General features: G+C 48.3%; 3 non-coding genes and 3 pseudogenes across 3 annotated transcripts; all 6 read right to left on the bottom strand.

The window, feature by feature from the left end:
* Positions 1 to 1,457: 1,457 nt before the first annotated feature.
* Positions 1,458 to 1,648, bottom strand: LOC142680477 (U2 spliceosomal RNA). The gene has a single exon (XR_012852958.1). It is a non-coding gene; the product is annotated as a U2 spliceosomal RNA (small nuclear RNA).
* A 1,238-nt stretch (positions 1,649 to 2,886) lies between these two features.
* On the bottom strand, positions 2,887 to 3,062 carry LOC142680957 (U2 spliceosomal RNA; annotated as a pseudogene).
* A 5,575-nt stretch (positions 3,063 to 8,637) lies between these two features.
* On the bottom strand, positions 8,638 to 8,722 carry LOC142681032 (U2 spliceosomal RNA; annotated as a pseudogene).
* A 1,246-nt stretch (positions 8,723 to 9,968) lies between these two features.
* Positions 9,969 to 10,159, bottom strand: LOC142680478 (U2 spliceosomal RNA). Its single transcript, XR_012852959.1, has one exon. It is a non-coding gene; the product is annotated as a U2 spliceosomal RNA (small nuclear RNA).
* Positions 10,160 to 11,405: 1,246 nt separating this feature from the next.
* On the bottom strand, positions 11,406 to 11,597 carry LOC142680974 (U2 spliceosomal RNA). The gene has a single exon (XR_012853357.1). It is a non-coding gene; the product is annotated as a U2 spliceosomal RNA (small nuclear RNA).
* Positions 11,598 to 18,380: 6,783 nt separating this feature from the next.
* On the bottom strand, positions 18,381 to 18,549 carry LOC142680991 (U2 spliceosomal RNA; annotated as a pseudogene).
* Between the last annotated feature and the right edge of the window lie 1,507 nt (positions 18,550 to 20,056).

The following is a 20,056-nucleotide window of genomic DNA, read 5'->3' on the forward strand; positions in this document are numbered from 1 at the left end:
CTTTTCGGCCTAAACCTACACGGGGGTATGTGGATCGCAACCCGTTGCTCAGGACTAAGCCTCTCTCCCAAATAGCAGCACGGGGGTGAAGTCCAGGCGAACCTGGACGATCCCCCGAGGCCGAGAGAGAGGGTACCTGAGCACCTCCTAACCAAGACCAGGCAGCACTGACTACAAGTAATCAGAACTACACTTGATCTCAGCCAGAAGGCCGAGAAGCGATAACCCGAACGGGCCGCGCGTTGCCCGAGCCTGCCCGATACTGCTTTTCAGCCCTTGCAGCGATTCAGCCTACTTCTAGGCAATTCCATGGGGCCCTGCAGGCTCACACACTCACAGCTACACGGGAGGTGAAAAAAGGCCGGAGAGGAAGCCAGACAGGATTTGCTTCTTTTGCTTGCACCACAATGCAGTGCTGAAAGAGGAGGAATCTACATAAAAACGCCTTCCTGGCAACGCCCAAATGCCCTGCTGCCATGCAGATAAACACTGGCAGCGGCAGCAAGTGCATGCCCACAGCCACCCCTTGTTCCTTCACACCTTGTATCAGCTGTAATCCAGTCCAGTCCAGTGCTGCCTGCTGAGCAGCACTGACCAACACTGCCTGGGCCCAGGCTTTTATCTCTGAGGCCCCATTATGATGTCAGAAAGCTGGCTCTGGCTCCTCAGGGCTCCACTATGACACGTGCAAAGTTCCGTCTGAACTTTATATAAGACGGTGCGGCTCAGTCAGTCACTCAGTGTTGCCTGAGAGGGCAACACTGCAACAGCCAGCCGCCAGGCTGTCTTTTTTTGCACAGCTAGTTGCCTCCAGGAGGCCACAAGAGGGAGACAAGGGACTGCAAAATGGAAAATAAGCATCCACCAACTTTACAGACAACTTCTCCTTGCTCCTACAACCTCCATCCTTGCACAGTTTGTTATTCTTCTAGGTAACATAGTAACAAATCCAAATTGCTGCTCTCTTTGTAGGCAAGCAAGGCTTTGTTGCAACTGCAATTCTTACTCCTTCTTGAAATGTAGGGACGACAGTACATTCCATCACATCCATCTAGTGTACACAGGTAGGTCCATTGTGGCGGGCGGGCGGGCGGCTTTAATGGCTGTTTGCTGTTCCCCTACTCCACTCCACTATTTGACTGTGGTGCTGCATCAATCAGTGGCTGGCTCAGGTGCAGCTCTTTAACTTACCTAAAAGGGAGGGCGGAGAGAAGACAAGGAAGGTGAATGAGCTGTTCCAATGTGAAATGCCGGAAACACAGACACACAGACGACACAAAACAAGAGGTGGCAATGTATTCATTAATTGCATTTAATCAATTAGCTCATTATCACTCATGCATTGTCCAACAGGTGTTGAAATAATGGGATTAAAAGGGGAGATCCCTTCAGAAAGACAGAAACAATGGCAAACACAAAAAACACGTTTGGAATCTGATTTTAGTCAACACATAAGGAAAGGGTGCACCGGTCCTGGAAATACTGCAATACCAGGTCAATGCGTGGAGTGGACAGAGCAAGCTCTATTTCCATCTCCCTGTTCTAAAAATCCATTTAATATATGGTCCCCAGATAGGGGACGTATCAGATATTAAACTGATAAGAACAGATACTACACTTGATCTTAGCCAAAAGGCCGAGAAGCGATAACCCGAACGGGCCGCGCGTTGCCCGAGCCTGCCCGATACTGCTGTTCAGCCCTTGCAGCGATTCAGCCTACTTCTAGGCAATTCCATGGGGCCCTGCAGGCTCACACACTCACAGCTACACGGGAGGTGAATAAAGGCCGGAGAGGAAGCCAGACAGGATTTGCTTCTTTTGCTTGCACCACAATGCAGTGCTGAAAGAGGAGGAATCTACATAAAAACGCCTTCCTGGCAACGCCCAAATGCCCTGCTGCCATGCAGATAACCACTGGCAGCGGCAGCAAGTGCATGCCCACAGCCACCCCTTGTTCCTTCACACCTTGTATCAGCTGTAATCCAGTCCAGTCCAGTGCTGCCTGCTGAGCAGCACTGACCAACACTGCCTGGGCCCAGGCTTTTATCTCTGAGGCCCCATTATGATGTCAGAAAGCTGGCTCTGGCTCCTCAGGGCTCCACTATGACACGTGCAAAGTTCCGTCTGAACTTTATATAAGACGGTGCGGCTCAGTCAGTCACTCAGTGTTGCCTGAGAGGGCAACACTGCAACAGCCGGCCGCCAGGCTGTCTTTTTTTGCACAGCTAGTTGCCTCCAGGAGGCCACAAGAAGGAGACAAGGGACTGCAAAATGGAAAATAAGCATCCACCAACTTTACAGACAACTTCTCCTTGCTCCTACAACCTCCATCCTTGCACAGTTTGTTATTCTTCTAGGTAACATAGTAACAAATCCAAATTGCTGCTCTCTTTGTAGGCAAGCAAGGCTTTGTTGCAACTGCAATTCTTACTCCTTCTTGAAATGTAGGGACGACAGTACATTCCATCACATCCATCTAGTGTACACAGGTAGGTCCATTGTGGCGGGCGGGCGGGCGGGCGGCTTTAATGGCTGTTTGCTGTTCCCCTACTCCACTCCACTATTTGACTGTGGTGCTGCATCAATCAGTGGCTGGCTCAGGTGCAGCTCTTTAACTTACCTAAAAGGGAGGGCGGAGAGAAGACAAGGAAGGTGAATGAGCTGTTCCAATGTGAAATGCCGGAAACACAGACACACAGACGACACAAAACAAGAGGTGGCAATGTATTCATTAATTGCATTTAATCAATTAGCTCATTATCACTCATGCATTGTCCAACAGGTGTTGAAATAATGGGATTAAAAGGGGAGATCCCTTCAGAAAGACAGAAACAATGGCAAACACAAAAAACACTTTTGGAATCTGATTTTAGTCAACACATAAGGAAAGGGTGCACCGGTCCTGGAAATACTGCAATACCAGGTCAATGCGTGGAGTGGACAGAGCAAGCTCTATTTCCATCTCCCTGTTCTAAAAATCCATTTAATATATGGTCCCCAGATAGGGGACGTATCAGATATTAAACTGATAAGAACAGATTTTTTTGATTGAAAAATGCTTTATTGACAATCAATCGTCATCATACAAACATTACTGCGACGCAGTGCAAGCCATGAAGCAGCAAATAATAAATAATAACAGTCGTCAAACATAACATGACAGTATGATACACAGTACAGGCTAGCCTATGCTATACATTACACCACATGCTACACTAACATTCTTGCATTCACTAAAGCCAAACAACAAAGCATTACAGACAAGTGATGGGATAGGGGAGTGGGTAGGAGGGGATAGGGAAGGGGGAAATCACAGGCCCGAAGCTTTATTGAAAGACAACACACAAGAAGGGAGAGTGGGGGGAAGGGGAGTATCAGTCCTCTTCCTCATCGACGTCCGGGCTGTCCCAGGTGGAATAGTCTCTGAGCAGGCTGTGGATCAGCCTGCGGCAGTCCTGGATGGACACACTCTCTCTCCGCAAAATCAGATGGTTCCTGGCAAACCATATAGCGTCCTTAAAGCAGTTCATAAGGCGCCAGGCTTCCTGGATTGCTCCATCCGTGGTATTCCCAGGAAATAGTCCATAAAGTACCGAGCGGTACGACAGTCTGTTCCTGGGTACTGAGTCCTTGAGTTCATGTTCCAAGGCTTTCAACAGACCCTGTGCAAAGGGGCACTGCCAGAAAGTGTGCAAAGGTGTTTCCTCCGTGAAGGGGCACCTGGGGCAGTACCGGGTCTTGCACAGGTTTCGGGCATGCATGAATGACCTAAGAGGCAGTCCTCCCTGGATGGCCATCCATGAAATGTCCTTGTGCCCGTTGGTCAACCTGCCAGATGACACGTTAGTCCAAACAGTCTCCAACGTGTCGGCATGAAGCCCTGGAACAAACTCCAGTGAGTCCTTTGCTCTGATGTGCTTGTGGATCGTCTTAGGTTTCCACAAGTCGGGCTTAAGACCCTCCAGTTGATGCTCCCTCACAAACCGGACAACATCTCCGTAGAACCAGGGAGCGTGCCAGTTGTAAGGGAAGGAGCTGTCCCACTTGTCCCAGCCAAAACCTTGCCAGAGGGGAAGGAGGAAGTAGCGGGACATGGCCTTGCCCGCAGAGCCGTTTGCTGTCCTCAGAGTCCTACGAACACAGTCACATACAAAAGCGATCCGCAGCAGAGTGGGAATGTCGGGTATACCCTTCCCACCTTTGCGGGGCTCCTTGTACATAACAGTCCGCTTTACTCTGTCCATTTTCGAGCCCCAGATGAAGCGAAACACAGTCCTGGTAATGGCCCTCGAGACGGTGGCAAGAGGGGGCCATGCCTGTGCAGTGTATTGTAGCACAGGCAAGACTTCGTTACGCAGGACCATTGCTTTGCCCTCAATAGTGAGTTGTCTGAGGCTCCACAGTCCGATCCTTTGGTTGACTTTGGCCAAGCGTTCTTCCCACGACTTTAGGGCTGCACCTTCCTTACCGAACCAGACTCCCAGAATTTTGATGAAGTCCGGCTTGATAGTAAACGGGAAGGAGGCAGGAGAAGGCAGGTACCACTTTCCGAAGAGCATGGCTTCCGACTTCCCGCAGTTTACTTTTGCCCCTGAAGCGCGTCCGAACTCCTCGCAGGTCTGGACGAGTGCAGTCACCGAACTCTGGTCAGCGCAGAAGACGGTCACGTCGTCCATGTACAGCGAGCATTTGACCTCGAAGTGTCCTGGACCTGGTGCAGTGATCCCTCTGATCTCTCCATTCTGCCGGATAGCCTCTGCGAAGAGCTCTATAACACAAACAAAAAGGAGAGGTGAAAGAGGACAGCCTTGTCTAACCCCCGACGATACAGGAAAGGGGTCAGTCTTCCAGCCGTTCACCAGCACCGAGCTGTAAATGTCGCAATACATCAGGTTAACATACAAACAGAACAACCTGCCAAGCCGCAGCCTACGCAGAGCCTTACCCATGAATTCGTGAGAGACCCGGTCAAAAGCCTTCTCCTGATCCAGACTGACCAGGGCCGCGTGTGTACGGCGGCATTGCATGTAATGCACAGTGTCCCTCACCAGGGCAAGACTGTCGGCCACCCTACGGCCAGGAATGCCGCAGGTTTGGTCTGATCCGATGATCTGTCCGATGACAACCTTCAGTCTGTTGGCCAATACTTTGGCGAGGATCTTGTAGTCCACGTTCAGGAGAGAGATGGGACGCCAGTTTTTCAGGTCACATCTCTCCCCCTTCCGCTTATACAAGATCGTGATCATGCCTTCTCTCAAGGACGGTGGCATTCTACCCTCCACCACCATCTCCTCATAGAGCTCCAGCAAGTCCGGACAGATCAAGTCCCCCAGCGCTACATAGAGCTCTGCTGGGAGACCATCACTGCCCGGGGTCCTGCCGGGTCTGAAGGATTTAGCGGCAGAGAGCAGTTCCTCCACCGTCAGGGGTACGTCCATAGCCTCCGTACCTGCAGGATCAAGATGATTAGTGATACCTGACAGGAATTTATCGGCGGCTTCGGGGTCAGTGGTTTTCCGGGAGTAGAGGCTTCGGTAGTAGTCTGTGACGACTCCCATCACCTCCTTCTTCCCAGAATGCATGTTTCCGGTCTCATCTCGAAGTTCCTTCAGGGGCGTGTGGCTGGCATGGAGTTTCCTGAAAAAGAACGAGTTACATTTCTCACCCTTCTCCAGGTTCTCCACCTTGGAACGAAAGACAATTCGCTTGGATTCCTCCTCAAAGTGCCTTTTCAGGCCCTTTTTGGCATCCTCCAGCTCCTTCCTGACGTCCCAGCCGCATTGAAGGAGGTCTTGCAGGGATCGCAGCTGACGCTGCATCTCTCTGAAGTCTCTCTTCCTCTCACACGCCTGTTGGCGACTTTTTGCCTGAAAGAAACAACGAAATTCAACTTTAACATATTCCCACCAGTCACAGGTTTTGTCAAAGAAAACTTTATCATTCCTCCAAACAATATAGGCGTCTCTAAGTTCCGCCAGTACCTCCTCTCTTTCCAGCAGGGCACAATTCAGCTTCCAGGAGCCAGGGCCGGGAGGAAAACCGTGGCCGATGGCACCCTGGAAGAGAATGGCCCTGTGGTCAGAGAAGAAGCAGGGGACCATGGAGTGCCCATGCTGCTTGACTGCCCGGGAGGTGAACACAAAGTCAATCCGAGAACGAAGTGAGCCATCGGGTCGGCTCCATGAATAGTTCACAGAGCCGATCCCCATGGAGCCCACAACGTCCTGCAAGGATGCTTCGGCTACCATCTCGATAAGCAGTTTGGAACTGACATCCAGCTTGATTGAAGTGCCGGAACTTCGTCCATCCTCTTCGATGGGGCAGTTGAAGTCCCCGGCCATCACCACTGCCCTAGTGGTGGCGAGCTGGGTCCGCAGGGTCTGGAATAGTTCCAGGCGCTCAGCCTTCATAGGGGGGGCGTACACGTTGATGAGCCTAATCGGCTCTCCTGCCCAGGAACCGTCTACGACCAACAAGCGGCCGCAGACGAGCTCCTGGACAGAGTCAACAGTAAATACGCCTCCCCTAGTCAGGATGGCAACCCCCGCAGACTTACAGTCGCCCCCACCAGACCAGTAGGACGGGCCATGGGTCCACTGCCTGGCCAGGTGATGATATGACCTGGAAGAGGGGAGAGTACATTCCTGCAGCATGAATATATCACTCGACTGTTTGGAAAGAAAAGTTAGCACCATCTGACATCTAGTCCTATCTCTAACACTCCTCACATTGAGGCTAAAGATGTTAAGTTTAGCAGCCATGGGGGAGAATAAAGAGGGTTAGTGCAAACGATACACCTTAGTTACCAGTCCGGTCGGGCGGATCCTCCTCGCCTGGCGGGTCCGAAAGATCCAGCAGGCCCTCTGACAAAAATTGTTCCAGGATTGTAGCCACCTTGATGTCTGTTGTGAAGTCGATGACCTCAGGTTCAGACACGAGTTCCTCCACCATCTGCTCCATTTCCTCCTGCTGTGCAAGGGAATCTTCGCAGATTTCCACGACTTGTCGCTTTGAGGACTCAGCAGCTGGGCTGTCCCTCACCTTTCTCTTCCTCTGGATGGCACCTGAGGAGACAAGAGGGGGAAAATCCTCCAGGGAGAGGACTCCAGCAGCTGGAGGGGAAGATGTTAGTGCTGCTGGAGCTGGGGAGAAGGGAGGCTGGGTTGGGAGAGGTGCAGGTGACAGGACCACTGAGATGGGTGGGTAGGAGAAGGTGAGAGCCTCAGTGGGGGTGACAGGGGTTGGGGACGGGGGGTGGGGAGGGCCGGGCGAGGGAGGGTGGGAGGGGTAGGGCGAGGGAGGGCCGGGAGAGGGGGGGGAGGGACTGTCGTCTTCTTACCATCCTTCTTATTCCCGGTCTTCTGCGCCGCTGGAGCTCTGGCTGGGGCGGGGTTCCCTCTGGCCGGAGCTTTCGCCGCTACAGTTGCCCAGGATCGATCCCTCTTCGGGCAGTCCTTGTAGGAGTGGGCTGCTTGTCCGCAGAGGTTGCACATTGTCCGTTTCGGGCAGTCTTTGGTCTCGTGTCCTGTTACCCGGCAGTTCTTGCAGGCGTCCTCCTTGCAGTCCTTCACCGAATGACCCTTCTTGCTGCATCTCCTGCAGATCTGCGGCATGTCCGGGTAGTAGATGAGGCCGTAGGAGTTGCCCAGCGAGAATGACTGGGGCAGGTGCTGGAGGCCGTCTTCCGCGCTCGAATCCTTGTTCAGTCGGACGATTACCGACCACTTGCCAGTCCAGAAGCCGAGTCCGTTCAGGATGTGGGTGGGTTCCCTCACCACTGTGCAGAACCGCTTCAGGAGCGTGGTGATGTCTTTGCCGGGGGTGTGTGGGTTCCGCATTGAGACCGTCACCCGCCTTTCCTCTCTTTGGACAGGGCAGTTGCCCACAAAGCGAGAGAAAGGGGATTCAGGCCTCGCCGCTTTCACCATCTCCCAGTACCTTCTGCAGATGTTGATCGATGCAAAGGTCACGAAGAACATCCCGGTCAAGAAGGCCTGGATGCTGATGGTCTCCGGCTTAGCGAAGCCCTGGTCCAGGAGCATCTTCTGGCAGAACACTTCTTCCGTCATGTCCGGCACTCTCCCGTCCACCTCCTTCAGCTTCAGGGCCACCGTCTGCTTCATCCAGGGCTCCAGGGTTGGAGCAGCCTGGTTCGGCTTCCTGGTGGCCTGTTCGCTTGAGGAGGCTTCAGGAGGAGATGTCCTGGCCTGGGTCTGCTCACCTGGTCCATCAGCCTTCTCCTTCCGGGTCGCAGGGTTGCTGGTTGAGGCCATGGCTTCTTCCAGGTGTTCCTGTCGCTTGGGGAGGATCTTCGACAGCTCTTTCCCGAAGGGGGCGGAGCTATGCAAATCTTCTCCTTGCTGGCCGAGGTTCTTCCACGAAATTTCTTCCGCAGCGGTTCCTCGTCAAGCTTCTTCTGCAGCCGAGCTTCTTCGAAGATCCCCTTCAGCAGCGGCTCTTCTCCGAAGGTCTCTGTCGCAGTTCTCCTTCTTCTTCCCGGCAGCGATCTCCCGGAGCTTCTTCCCCGATGGCGGCTTCTCCCTTCTGGATCGTCGTCTTCGGTGGTTCTTCTCCGCAGTTCGTCGCCGGCTTCGTCTGGAACGCTCTTGGATCGCTAAGCTAGTGTTTATAGCCCCCAGTGGTTCTCCGAGCTATCTATCCTTACAAGGACTGATGAGAACAGATACTACACTTGATCTTAGACAAAAGGCCGAGAAGCGATAACCCGAACGGGCCGCGCGTTGCCCGAGCCTGCCCGATACTGCTGTTCAGCCCTTGCAGCGATTCAGCCTACTTCTAGGCAATTCCATGGGGCCCTGCAGGCTCACACACTCACAGCTACACGGGAGGTGAATAAAGGCCGGAGAGGAAGCCAGACAGGATTTGCTTCTTTTGCTTGCACCACAATGCAGTGCTGAAAGAGGAGGAATCTACATAAAAACGCCTTCCTGGCAACGCCCAAATGCCCTGCTGCCATGCAGATAAACACTGGCAGCGGCAGCAAGTGCATGCCCACAGCCACCCCTTGTTCCTTCACACCTTGTATCAGCTGTAATCCAGTCCAGTCCAGTGCTGCCTGCTGAGCAGCACTGACCAACACTGCCTGGGCCCAGGCTTTTATCTCTGAGGCCCCATTATGACGTCAGAAAGCTGGCTCTGGCTCCTCAGGGCTCCACTATGACACGTGCAAAGTTCCGTCTGAACTTTATATAAGACGGTGCGGCTCAGTCAGTCACTCAGTGTTGCCTGAGAGGGCAACACTGCAACAGCCGGCCGCCAGGCTGTCTTTTTTTGCACAGCTAGTTGCCTCCAGGAGGCCACAAGAGGGAGACAAGGGACTGCAAAATGGAAAATAAGCATCCACCAACTTTACAGACAACTTCTCCTTGCTCCTACAACCTCCATCCTTGCACAGTTTGTTATTCTTCTAGGTAACATAGTAACAAATCCAAATTGCTGCTCTCTTTGTAGGCAAGCAAGGCTTTGTTGCAACTGCAATTCTTACTCCTTCTTGAAATGTAGGGACGACAGTACATTCCATCACATCCATCTAGTGTACACAGGTAGGTCCATTGTGGCGGGCGGGCGGGCGGGTGGGCGGGCGGCTTTAATGGCTGTTTGCTGTTCCCCTACTCCACTCCACTATTTGACTGTGGTGCTGCATCAATCAGTGGCTGGCTCAGGTGCAGCTCTTTAACTTACCTAAAAGGGAGGGCGGAGAGAAGACAAGGAAGGTGAATGAGCTGTTCCAATGTGAAATGCCGGAAACACAGACACACAGACGACACAAAACAAGAGGTGGCAATGTATTCATTAATTGCATTTAATCAATTAGCTCATTATCACTCATGCATTGTCCAACAGGTGTTGAAATAATGGGATTAAAAGGGGAGATCCCTTCAGAAAGACAGAAACAATGGCAAACACAAAAAACACTTTTGGAATCTGATTTTAGTCAACACATAAGGAAAGGGTGCACCGGTCCTGGAAATACTGCAATACCAGGTCAATGCGTGGAGTGGACAGAGCAAGCTCTATTTCCATCTCCCTGTTCTAAAAATCCATTTAATATATGGTCCCCAGATAGGGGACGTATCAGATATTAAACTGATAAGAACAGATACTACACTTGATCTTAGCCAAAAGGCCGAGAAGCGATAACCCGAACGGGCCGCGCGTTGCCCGAGCCTGCCCGATACTGCTGTTCAGCCCTTGCAGCGATTCAGCCTACTTCTAGGCAATTCCATGGGGCCCTGCAGGCTCACACACTCACAGCTACACGGGAGGTGAATAAAGGCCGGAGAGGAAGCCAGACAGGATTTGCTTCTTTTGCTTGCACCACAATGCAGTGCTGAAAGAGGAGGAATCTACATAAAAACGCCTTCCTGGCAACGCCCAAATGCCCTGCTGCCATGCAGATAAACACTGGCAGCGGCAGCAAGTGCATGCCCACAGCCACCCCTTGTTCCTTCACACCTTGTATCAGCTGTAATCCAGTCCAGTCCAGTGCTGCCTGCTGAGCAGCACTGACCAACACTGCCTGGGCCCAGGCTTTTATCTCTGAGGCCCCATTATGATGTCAGAAAGCTGGCTCTGGCTCCTCAGGGCTCCACTATGACACGTGCAAAGTTCCGTCTGAACTTTATATAAGACGGTGCGGCTCAGTCAGTCACTCAGTGTTGCCTGAGAGGGCAACACTGCAACAGCCGGCCGCCAGGCTGTCTTTTTTTGCACAGCTAGTTGCCTCCAGGAGGCCACAAGAGGGAGACAAGGGACTGCAAAATGGAAAATAAGCATCCACCAACTTTACAGACAACTTCTCCTTGCTCCTACAACCTCCATCCTTGCACAGTTTGTTATTCTTCTAGGTAACATAGTAACAAATCCAAATTGCTGCTCTCTTTGTAGGCAAGCAAGGCTTTGTTGCAACTGCAATTCTTACTCCTTCTTGAAATGTAGGGACGACAGTACATTCCATCACATCCATCTAGTGTACACAGGTAGGTCCATTGTGGCGGGCGGGCGGGCGGGCGGGCGGGCGGCTTTAATGGCTGTTTGCTGTTCCCCTACTCCACTCCACTATTTGACTGTGGTGCTGCATCAATCAGTGGCTGGCTCAGGTGCAGCTCTTTAACTTACCTAAAAGGGAGGGCGGAGAGAAGACAAGGAAGGTGAATGAGCTGTTCCAATGTGAAATGCCGGAAACACAGACACACAGACGACACAAAACAAGAGGTGGCAATGTATTCATTAATTGCATTTAATCAATTAGCTCATTATCACTCATGCATTGTCCAACAGGTGTTGAAATAATGGGATTAAAAGGGGAGATCCCTTCAGAAAGACAGAAACAATGGCAAACACAAAAAACACTTTTGGAATCTGATTTTAGTCAACACATAAGGAAAGGGTGCACCGGTCCTGGAAATACTGCAATACCAGGTCAATGCGTGGAGTGGACAGAGCAAGCTCTATTTCCTTCTCCCTGTTCTAAAAATCCATTTAATATATGGTCCCCAGATAGGGGACGTATCAGATATTAAACTGATAAGAACAGATAAGGTTTCAACAAAGTTTTTTATTGGCAAAAATAATATATTTTACAGACTTTTTTTTAAAATTGAAACCACAAGATAAAATCAACAGCATAATACATGAATATTCATACATTTAAATGAATACAAAAGTAATAATAATAAGACCATTAATACAGATGTTATAATAAAAGTACAGAACAATAGCAGGATAAAATTTATACAGGGCATAAAAGACATAAAAGAATAAAACCATTTTTATTTACAATGTTATGGTATTCCACATTTGCAAACACCACATGGATGTTGCTTCTTTTACCCCTAGCTGCTTTTTGTCCCTAAGATAATAAATATACATTTCACTTAGGGCATATTTCACACAATTTTTAACGTCAATAAAATCATGTTTAAAAAGCAGAATGTTCCTAACCTTCCAAATGGCATTCTTAAAACAGTTTAAAATGATCCAACAGACCATTTGCTGTTTAAAACTTGGGCAGTTAAAAAGACCATAAAACACGTATTCAAATTTAAGATCTTTAAGACCGCAGGCCCATTTCAGCAATGGGCCTACCTTCCTCCAAACCTCCTGTGCATATGGGCAGTTCCAAAACAGGTGCATTATCGTCTCGTCGTCACCACACCTGTCTCTCGGGCACTTGGCTCTCGCCACCAGTCCTCGCCTATGCTGGAATTCACGAGTAGGGAGGCACTGGTGAACGATTGCCCAGGCAAGGTCCTTGTGCACATTTGCCATAAATTTCCCGAAAACGTTCCGCCACACCACCTTGGACCTTGCCTGTGAGAAATTTGAAACTGCCAGTGTATCCTCCTGCCGCCTACAGGAGAGTGACACTTTTTTCTGGTCCCCCAATATGTCAGGCTCCAATTCTTGGAGACCTAGGAGCCTGACAGTTTTTTCGAGCACCGCATATTGTTTTGGGGGACACAGAAGCACAGGAGAATTCAAAGGGACACGAAACCATCGTTTAAAAATCATGCCCGTAGCGTACTTTAAAAAGTAGCTAAAAATACCATCAGAATTATACATTTTAAAACAGAAGCAAAAGTATTTAATGTAAAAGAAGTTAAAAAGGTTAGGAACATCTCTCCCGCCATTGTCCTTACATCTGTACATAAAATCACGTTTTAGTTTTTCCATTTTGGAACCCCATAAAAACATAAAACAGATCCTGGTCACTTTTTTAATATATAAAATTGTTGGAGGGAAAACCATAGCTACATAAAGCATTATGGGTAATAAAACAGATTTAATTATTAAAACTTTTCCCTCCATGGTGAGATTTCTCAAATTCCACATTAAAACCTTTTTTTCCATTTTGGCAATTACTGAATCCCAATTGGGTCTCCCATCGTTTTCTTGATTAAAAACAATTCCTAAAATTTTTATCTGATCCTGCTGCATGTTAACTCCTGGTGTCACAGAGGAATCCCATACACCAGTATAAAAACAGTCACACTTATCAACGTTTAATTTAAAACCAGAGGCTTCACAAAAAAAGCCGGTGTTCCTCAATGCCCGTCTCATAGAAGCGGCGTCTGGGCATAGGACGGTGGCGTCATCCATATAGCCTAGGATTTTTACCTGGTTCCCCCTTCCTCCAGGTATGGGCACGCCTCTGATGACTTTATCATCTCTTATTAGGGTGAACAGAGGTTCTATGGCACAAATAAAAAGGAGCGGAGACAACGGGCACCCCTGTTTCACCCCTGATAAAAGAGGAACACCTTTAGTTAAAAATCCGTTGATAGAAATTTGGCTAAAACAGGATCGATATAAAAGCTTAATACGTGTTAAAATAATTTCAGGAACAGCCATCTTTTTAAGAACCATAAAAAGATATTCATGGGAGACCCGGTCAAAAGCCTTCTCGAAATCTAAGGATAAAATAGCAAGGCTTTGACCCCTTTCTTTAAAATACCAAATGATGTCACGTAAAATATTCAGGGACTCAGTAATTGACCTCCCAGGTACCCCACATACCTGGTTTGGATGGATTAATTTATGAATAAAAGGTTTAAAACGGATTGTTATTAGTTTAGCTAAAATTTTACAATCAACGTTTAAAAGAGTAATAGGGCGCCAGTTTTTTAACTGGTCCCTCTCACCTTTTTTAAAAATTAAGGACACAATCCCCCTCCTCCAGGAAGGGGGCAGCTCTTCAGTAATAAAAACTTCCTTATACAATAAAAACATGTCATTCTTTAAAATTTCCCAAAAAGCATGATAAAATTCGATGGGCAGACCATCTTCCCCAGGAGCTTTCCCATTAGAAAAACTTTTAAAAGCAAATAAAAGTTCCTCCAAGGTAATATTACGGGATAAAACTTCCTGGTCTAAAATATCTAGCTTGGCATCAAGGGAATTAAGAACATGTTCTAAAAAGGAAGGATCAATATTTTTCTTGTTAAAAAGAGATTGGTAGAAATTAAAAGCAGAATTTAAAATGCCGACCATAGTGGTTTCTCCTTCAAGGTTTAAAATGACATCTCGTTTATCCATTACCTTTTTGAAGAAGAACCGGGAACACTTCTCGCCATCCTCGAGGTGCTTTACATGTGAATTAAAAATTATTTGTTTCCCTTTCTCTTCTATGGCATATTTTATTTCAGCTTTAAGATTTAAGATATCATCATCAACATCCATACCAATCTCCTTCAATTTAAAAAGTACATGTAAACGTTTATTAAGAACATAAAACCATTGTTTTTTCTCTTTTGCTTTCTTCTTACCTGCTCGAATAAAAAAAGCTCTGATTTTGGGTTTAATGCCCTCCCACCAGTGTAGCATAGGCTGACTGGGCGCTCTATGGGACTGCCAACACTGGTAGGTCCGCACAAACTCCTCTTTAATGATGGGGTCCTCCAGGAGTGTGGTGTTTAGTCTCCAGGGACCCCTACAAGCTTTTTGCTCTCCCTCTAGCTCCAGGTGCACTGAAAGGAGCTTGTGATCAGATAAAATATTTGTTAAAAGCAAACATTTTTTGGGAATAAAACTATTAGAAGTGAAAATAAAATCAATTCTGGAGCTCACTCTTCCATTGGACCAGGTGGGGCCTGGGTCCGCAGGCAAGAGTTCCCTCCAGCAATCTTTCAATTTAAAATCACCAATAAAATTCTTGAGCAGGTAAGAAGTACGGTCAATTTTTCGATTAAAATCCCCACCCTGGCGGTGTTCTCCATCTCGCACACAGTTAAAATCACCACCCACCAGCAGGGGGGTAGACCCAACACAAAACAATGGTAAAATCTCTAATAGTTCTGCCCTCTCCTGTTTGGTAGGAGGGGCATAAACGTTTAAAACACGAATTAAAGTTCCATTAAAAAGCAAATGTATTAAAATAGCTCTGCCGGGCATGATTTCAGTCACTGTTTGGATGGAGATAAAACGACCTCGGCAGAGCAATCCAACCCCCGCAGAGCGACAGTCATTTCCACCAGACCAGACTGAGGGGCCTAGTTTCCAGTCCATCTTTAAATCTTGATATTCCAAGTCATTAGGGATTCCACATTCTTGAAGCAGGCAAAGGTCAAAGTCCACAGTCTCTAAAAATGAAAATAAAGCAGTCCTGCGGACAGGGCTCTTTAGGGACCTCACATTTAGTGAGGCGACTTTGATAGGAACCAACATAGTCTTAGTTGAGGTCAGGGTCCGAACCAGAAGAGTCGTACTCGGAGATCAGCTGCGAGTCTGGACCCCCTTTTTGAGGGGTCAATAAATCTTGGATGTTGGTAGGGTCAGAGCCAGATACGTGGGCGGCTCCAACCCCCACACTGCTCTCATCCGAACTCCGATAGGCAGCTTTCCTCCGAACTCCGGACTCCTCTTCCTCTCGCTGTCTCTTTGCAGAATGGCTCCTATCCATCTCCTCGAAGTCGCTCTCACCCATCTCTGGCCCCTGGCTGAAGATATCGCTGATGTCCTTCCTGGGCAGCTGCACAGGGGCCTGTGAGGTCCCATCGCTCTTGGCAACCTTTGCCTGCTTACGGGGAGCCTTCATCGCAAGCCCCTCCACAACCGCAGTGGAGGAACTTTGCTCCGACCCCCCCGTTGACCGGAAATGGTCAAAACGAGGCTCCAATCCAGCATATTTTAGGGTTTTCTTAATGGAGCCCTCGTCTGACACAGAGTGTCTCCGCTCCATGCCCACACTCTTGGGACAGGCGTCAGGTCCTACTGCAGAACCTACGGAGCCACGACGCCTGTCGCTAACCACTGCCTCAACAGGGTCCACTGCAGGCGGAGCAGAGGACCTGTTTGCAGAGGTGCCGGTCAACTTATGTCCAGCAGAGTCAGAATTCCTCCTGCTCTGCCTGGACCCGGTGGAATCCCTATGGCCGTCCCTCGAGGCTGACATCGGTGGGCCCCCCGATGGAGCTGTGAAGGACTTTGGCCTGGACCCCTCAGTCGTCAATGCTCGTTTTGGGGCATTACCAGCGGCGTCTGCACATGTTGCAAACTGCCGCTCTGGCCCTGGTCTGGGTGGCCCAGATTTCGCTCTGCGGGGGCAATCTTTAAAAGCATGCCCAGTCATGCCGCACAGATTGCACAACACCTCGGAACTGCATTTTGCCGCTACGTGTCCAACCTGGCCACACCTGTTACACTGCACCACATGGGGCCGGTCACAATGTTCTCTGGTGTGGCCATATCTCAAGCAGTTCCGGCAGGCTATTGGCATCTGGGGGTAAAATAGGAATCCTCGATTCTTCCCAATGGCAAAGTTCTGGGGTGGGTGATGTAAGCCTCCAATGCCATTGGGATCCTGGCGGAACTTCACCCAATATTTTCTTTTGCCATTCCAGAAGCTCTGGGTGTTCAAGATTTTATGTGAGAAGCGGACCTCCCTGCAGTAACGACTGAGGAAGGTTTCAATGTCACACTCTGAGACAAATGGACTGAACATGCACATCACGAGCGGGACTTCTTCCTCCCCGTAGAGGAATAAAAAGTTCAGTCCATTTAGCCGCTCCTCACTCTGGTCCGCATCAGACAATCTTTTGTGCATGTTGTCGCAACATGCCGCGGCCGTAAAGGATACGGTGTACCGACCGCGGCTTTCCTGGTCGTTGAGACACAGGATGTCCGCCCGCTTGAGCCCCAGGAAGTCCAGCAGAATCACCTCCACAATGAAGCGAAGGTTCTTCCGCTGGCGATGGCCTTCTTCCACCTCGATGCGGACGGACTGGCGCAACCGGGTGTCCCCGGATGCAAATCCAAATGTATATGGCATTTTCAGTGCCTGGGGGCTAAGCCTGTCCCTTATAGCAGCAAGGGCTCAGATTCCACAATTAAGTGGAACCCTCCCCCAAGGCCAAGGATTAGGGTACCCCAGACACCTACGAAGCCCGATAAACGCCCTCGGAACGCTCTTAGAAAAACGCCTCAAGGCCGGTTGACCTCTTGGGTAAGGCGCGATCGCAACTCGTTGTCCGGGGGCTAAGCCCACTCCCCAAATAGCAGCAAGGGGGTGAAGTCTCTCTGTGAAAAGAGACGATCCCCCAAGGCCAAGGAGCAGGGTACCCCGGACACCTCCCAACAAAACCAGATGCAGAAATACTACACCTGATCTTGCCAAAAGGCCGAGAAGCGATAACCCGAACGGGCCGCGTGTTGCCCGAGCCTGCCCGATACTGCTGTTCAGCCCTTGCAGCGATTCAGCCTACTTCTAGGCAATTCCATGGGGCCCTGCAGGCTCACACACTCACAGCTACACGGGAGGTGAATAAAGGCCGGAGAGGAAGCCAGACAGGATTTGCTTCTTTTGCTTGCACCACAATGCAGTGCTGAAAGAGGAGGAATCTACATAAAAACGCCTTCCTGGCAACGCCCAAATGCCCTGCTGCCATGCAGATAAACTCTGGCAGCGGCAGCAAGTGCATGCCCACAGCCACCCCTTGTTCCTTCACACCTTGTATCAGCTGTAATCCAGTCCAGTCCAGTGCTGCCTGCTGAGCAGCACTGACCAACACTGCCTGGGCCCAGGCTTTTATCTCTGAGGCCCCATTATGATGTCAGAAAGCTGGCTCTGGCTCCTCAGGGCTCCACTATGACACGTGCAAAGTTCCGTCTGAACTTTATATAAGACGGTGCGGCTCAGTCAGTCACTCAGTGTTGCCTGAGAGGGCAACACTGCAACAGCCGGCCGCCAGGCTGTCTTTTTTTGCACAGCTAGTTGCCTCCAGGAGGCCACAAGAGGGAGACAAGGGACTGCAAAATGGAAAATAAGCATCCACCAACTTTACAGACAACTTCTCCTTGCTCCTACAACCTCCATCCTTGCACAGTTTGTTATTCTTCTAGGTAACATAGTAACAAATCCAAATTGCTGCTCTCTTTGTAGGCAAGCAAGGCTTTGTTGCAACTGCAATTCTTACTCCTTCTTGAAATGTAGGGACGACAGTACATTCCATCACATCCATCTAGTGTACACAGGTAGGTCCATTGTGGCGGGCGGGCGGCTTTAATGGCTGTTTGCTGTTCCCCTACTCCACTCCACTATTTGACTGTGGTGCTGCATCAATCAGTGGCTGGCTCAGGTGCAGCTCTTTAACTTACCTAAAAGGGAGGGCGGAGAGAAGACAAGGAAGGTGAATGAGCTGTTCCAATGTGAAATGCCGGAAACACAGACACACAGACGACACAAAACAAGAGGTGGCAATGTATTCATTAATTGCATTTAATCAATTAGCTCATTATCACTCATGCATTGTCCAACAGGTGTTGAAATAATGGGATTAAAAGGGGAGATCCCTTCAGAAAGACAGAAACAATGGCAAACACAAAAAACACTTTTGGAATCTGATTTTAGTCAACACATAAGGAAAGGGTGCACCGGTCCTGGAAATACTGCAATACCAGGTCAATGCGTGGAGTGGACAGAGCAAGCTCTATTTCCATCTCCCTGTTCTAAAAATCCATTTAATATATGGTCCCCAGATAGGGGACGTATCAGATATTAAACTGATAAGAACAGATTTTTTTTTAAGTTGACTACCCCAACTTTGGGGGTAACCGTTTATTTAAAATTTTTCAGGTTTTACAATAAATTAACATTTTTCAACATTTTTACAGGGATTCAAATTTTACAACAATGGTTAAAAAAAAAAAAAAATACAAATTGTCAGATTAAAATCATACAATTTATAAAAGGGCACTTGGTGGCATCATATTATAGAATTCCATTCGCTAAAAAACCATTTTCTACTTAAAACAGGAGAGAATTTTTTGTCTAAAAGATAATACTTGTGCATTTCATAAAAACAAATTCCTAAAATATCATTCACAGATAAAATTTCATGTTTGAATAAAAGAATATTCCTGGCCGCCCACAGAGCTGCTTTAACGCAGTTAGTAATCTTCCATGCCATAATTTTCTGAGTCCTTGTTGGGCACTCCAGACATCCGTAAAAAACGCCTTCACTTGTAATTCTCTTTATTCCGGTTATCTTCTTCATCAAGGGGAGGATTTTTGTCCATATAAGTTGTGAAAAATAACATTGCCAAAAGAGATGTAAGACTGTCTCGTCATCGCGGCATCCTCCCCTTGGACACGCAGCCGAGTTGGTCAGTCCCCTTCGATGCTGGAATGCCCGGCATGGAAGACACTCGTGGGCGCAGCTCCAGGCCAGATCCTTCTGTGAATTAAAAATGAATTTAGCATTAACCATGCTCCAGATAATTTTGCATTTGTTTTCATTAAAATTGCTAATGGGGGCTATTAAAACATTTTCTTTTATTTCCTTTAAAACATATTTACTATTTTTTACATCTTCTATTCTTTTGTCTTTTAGGTTAAAAAGGTTCACTATTTTTTCTAAAATCTTATACTGGTCTGGCAGGTTAAAAGCATATGGCGAGCTTAAAACCGTAGAGAACCATCCGTACCTCCTCATAAAATAGCCAGTGTTAAAACGGATAAAATAAGACCAGTAGTGTTCCTTAAAAACAGTATTAAGACACAGTGTAAAAAAATGGATTAAAAGAAATGCTTTTATATTTGGAAAATCTTTACCACCCATTAGCTTTGGTAACATCACTTTTTCTCTCCTGAGCTTCTCCATCCTAGAATTCCATAAAAATGTAAAACATGCCTTGGTAATCTTTTTTAATAAAATATCAGGGGGAGGGAAAACCATACTTAGATATAATAAAATTGGTAAAATCACCATTTTTGTGATTAAAATTTTTCCCTCCATTGTCAGTTTTCTAAGATTCCATAAACAAATTTTCTTATTAACTTTTTGTGCCACCAAGTCCCAACTGATAAAACCATTGTTTGACTCATTGAAGGAGACCCCTAAAATCTGTACAGACTCCGACACAGGGACTGGAATGTCCTGTAAAATCATATTGCCAATATTTAAAATATTACTTTTATTAAAATTGACTTTAAAACCGGAGGAGCAGCAAAATTGGTATATCTGTTGTAATGCTTTTTGCAGTGACGGGGCGTCCCTGCACAGGACCGCGACATCATCCATGTACCCCACTACTTTTG

This window comes from Rhinoderma darwinii (assembly GCF_050947455.1).
Source record: "Rhinoderma darwinii isolate aRhiDar2 chromosome 2 unlocalized genomic scaffold, aRhiDar2.hap1 SUPER_2_unloc_56, whole genome shotgun sequence".
NCBI lineage: Eukaryota > Metazoa > Chordata > Amphibia > Anura > Rhinodermatidae > Rhinoderma > Rhinoderma darwinii.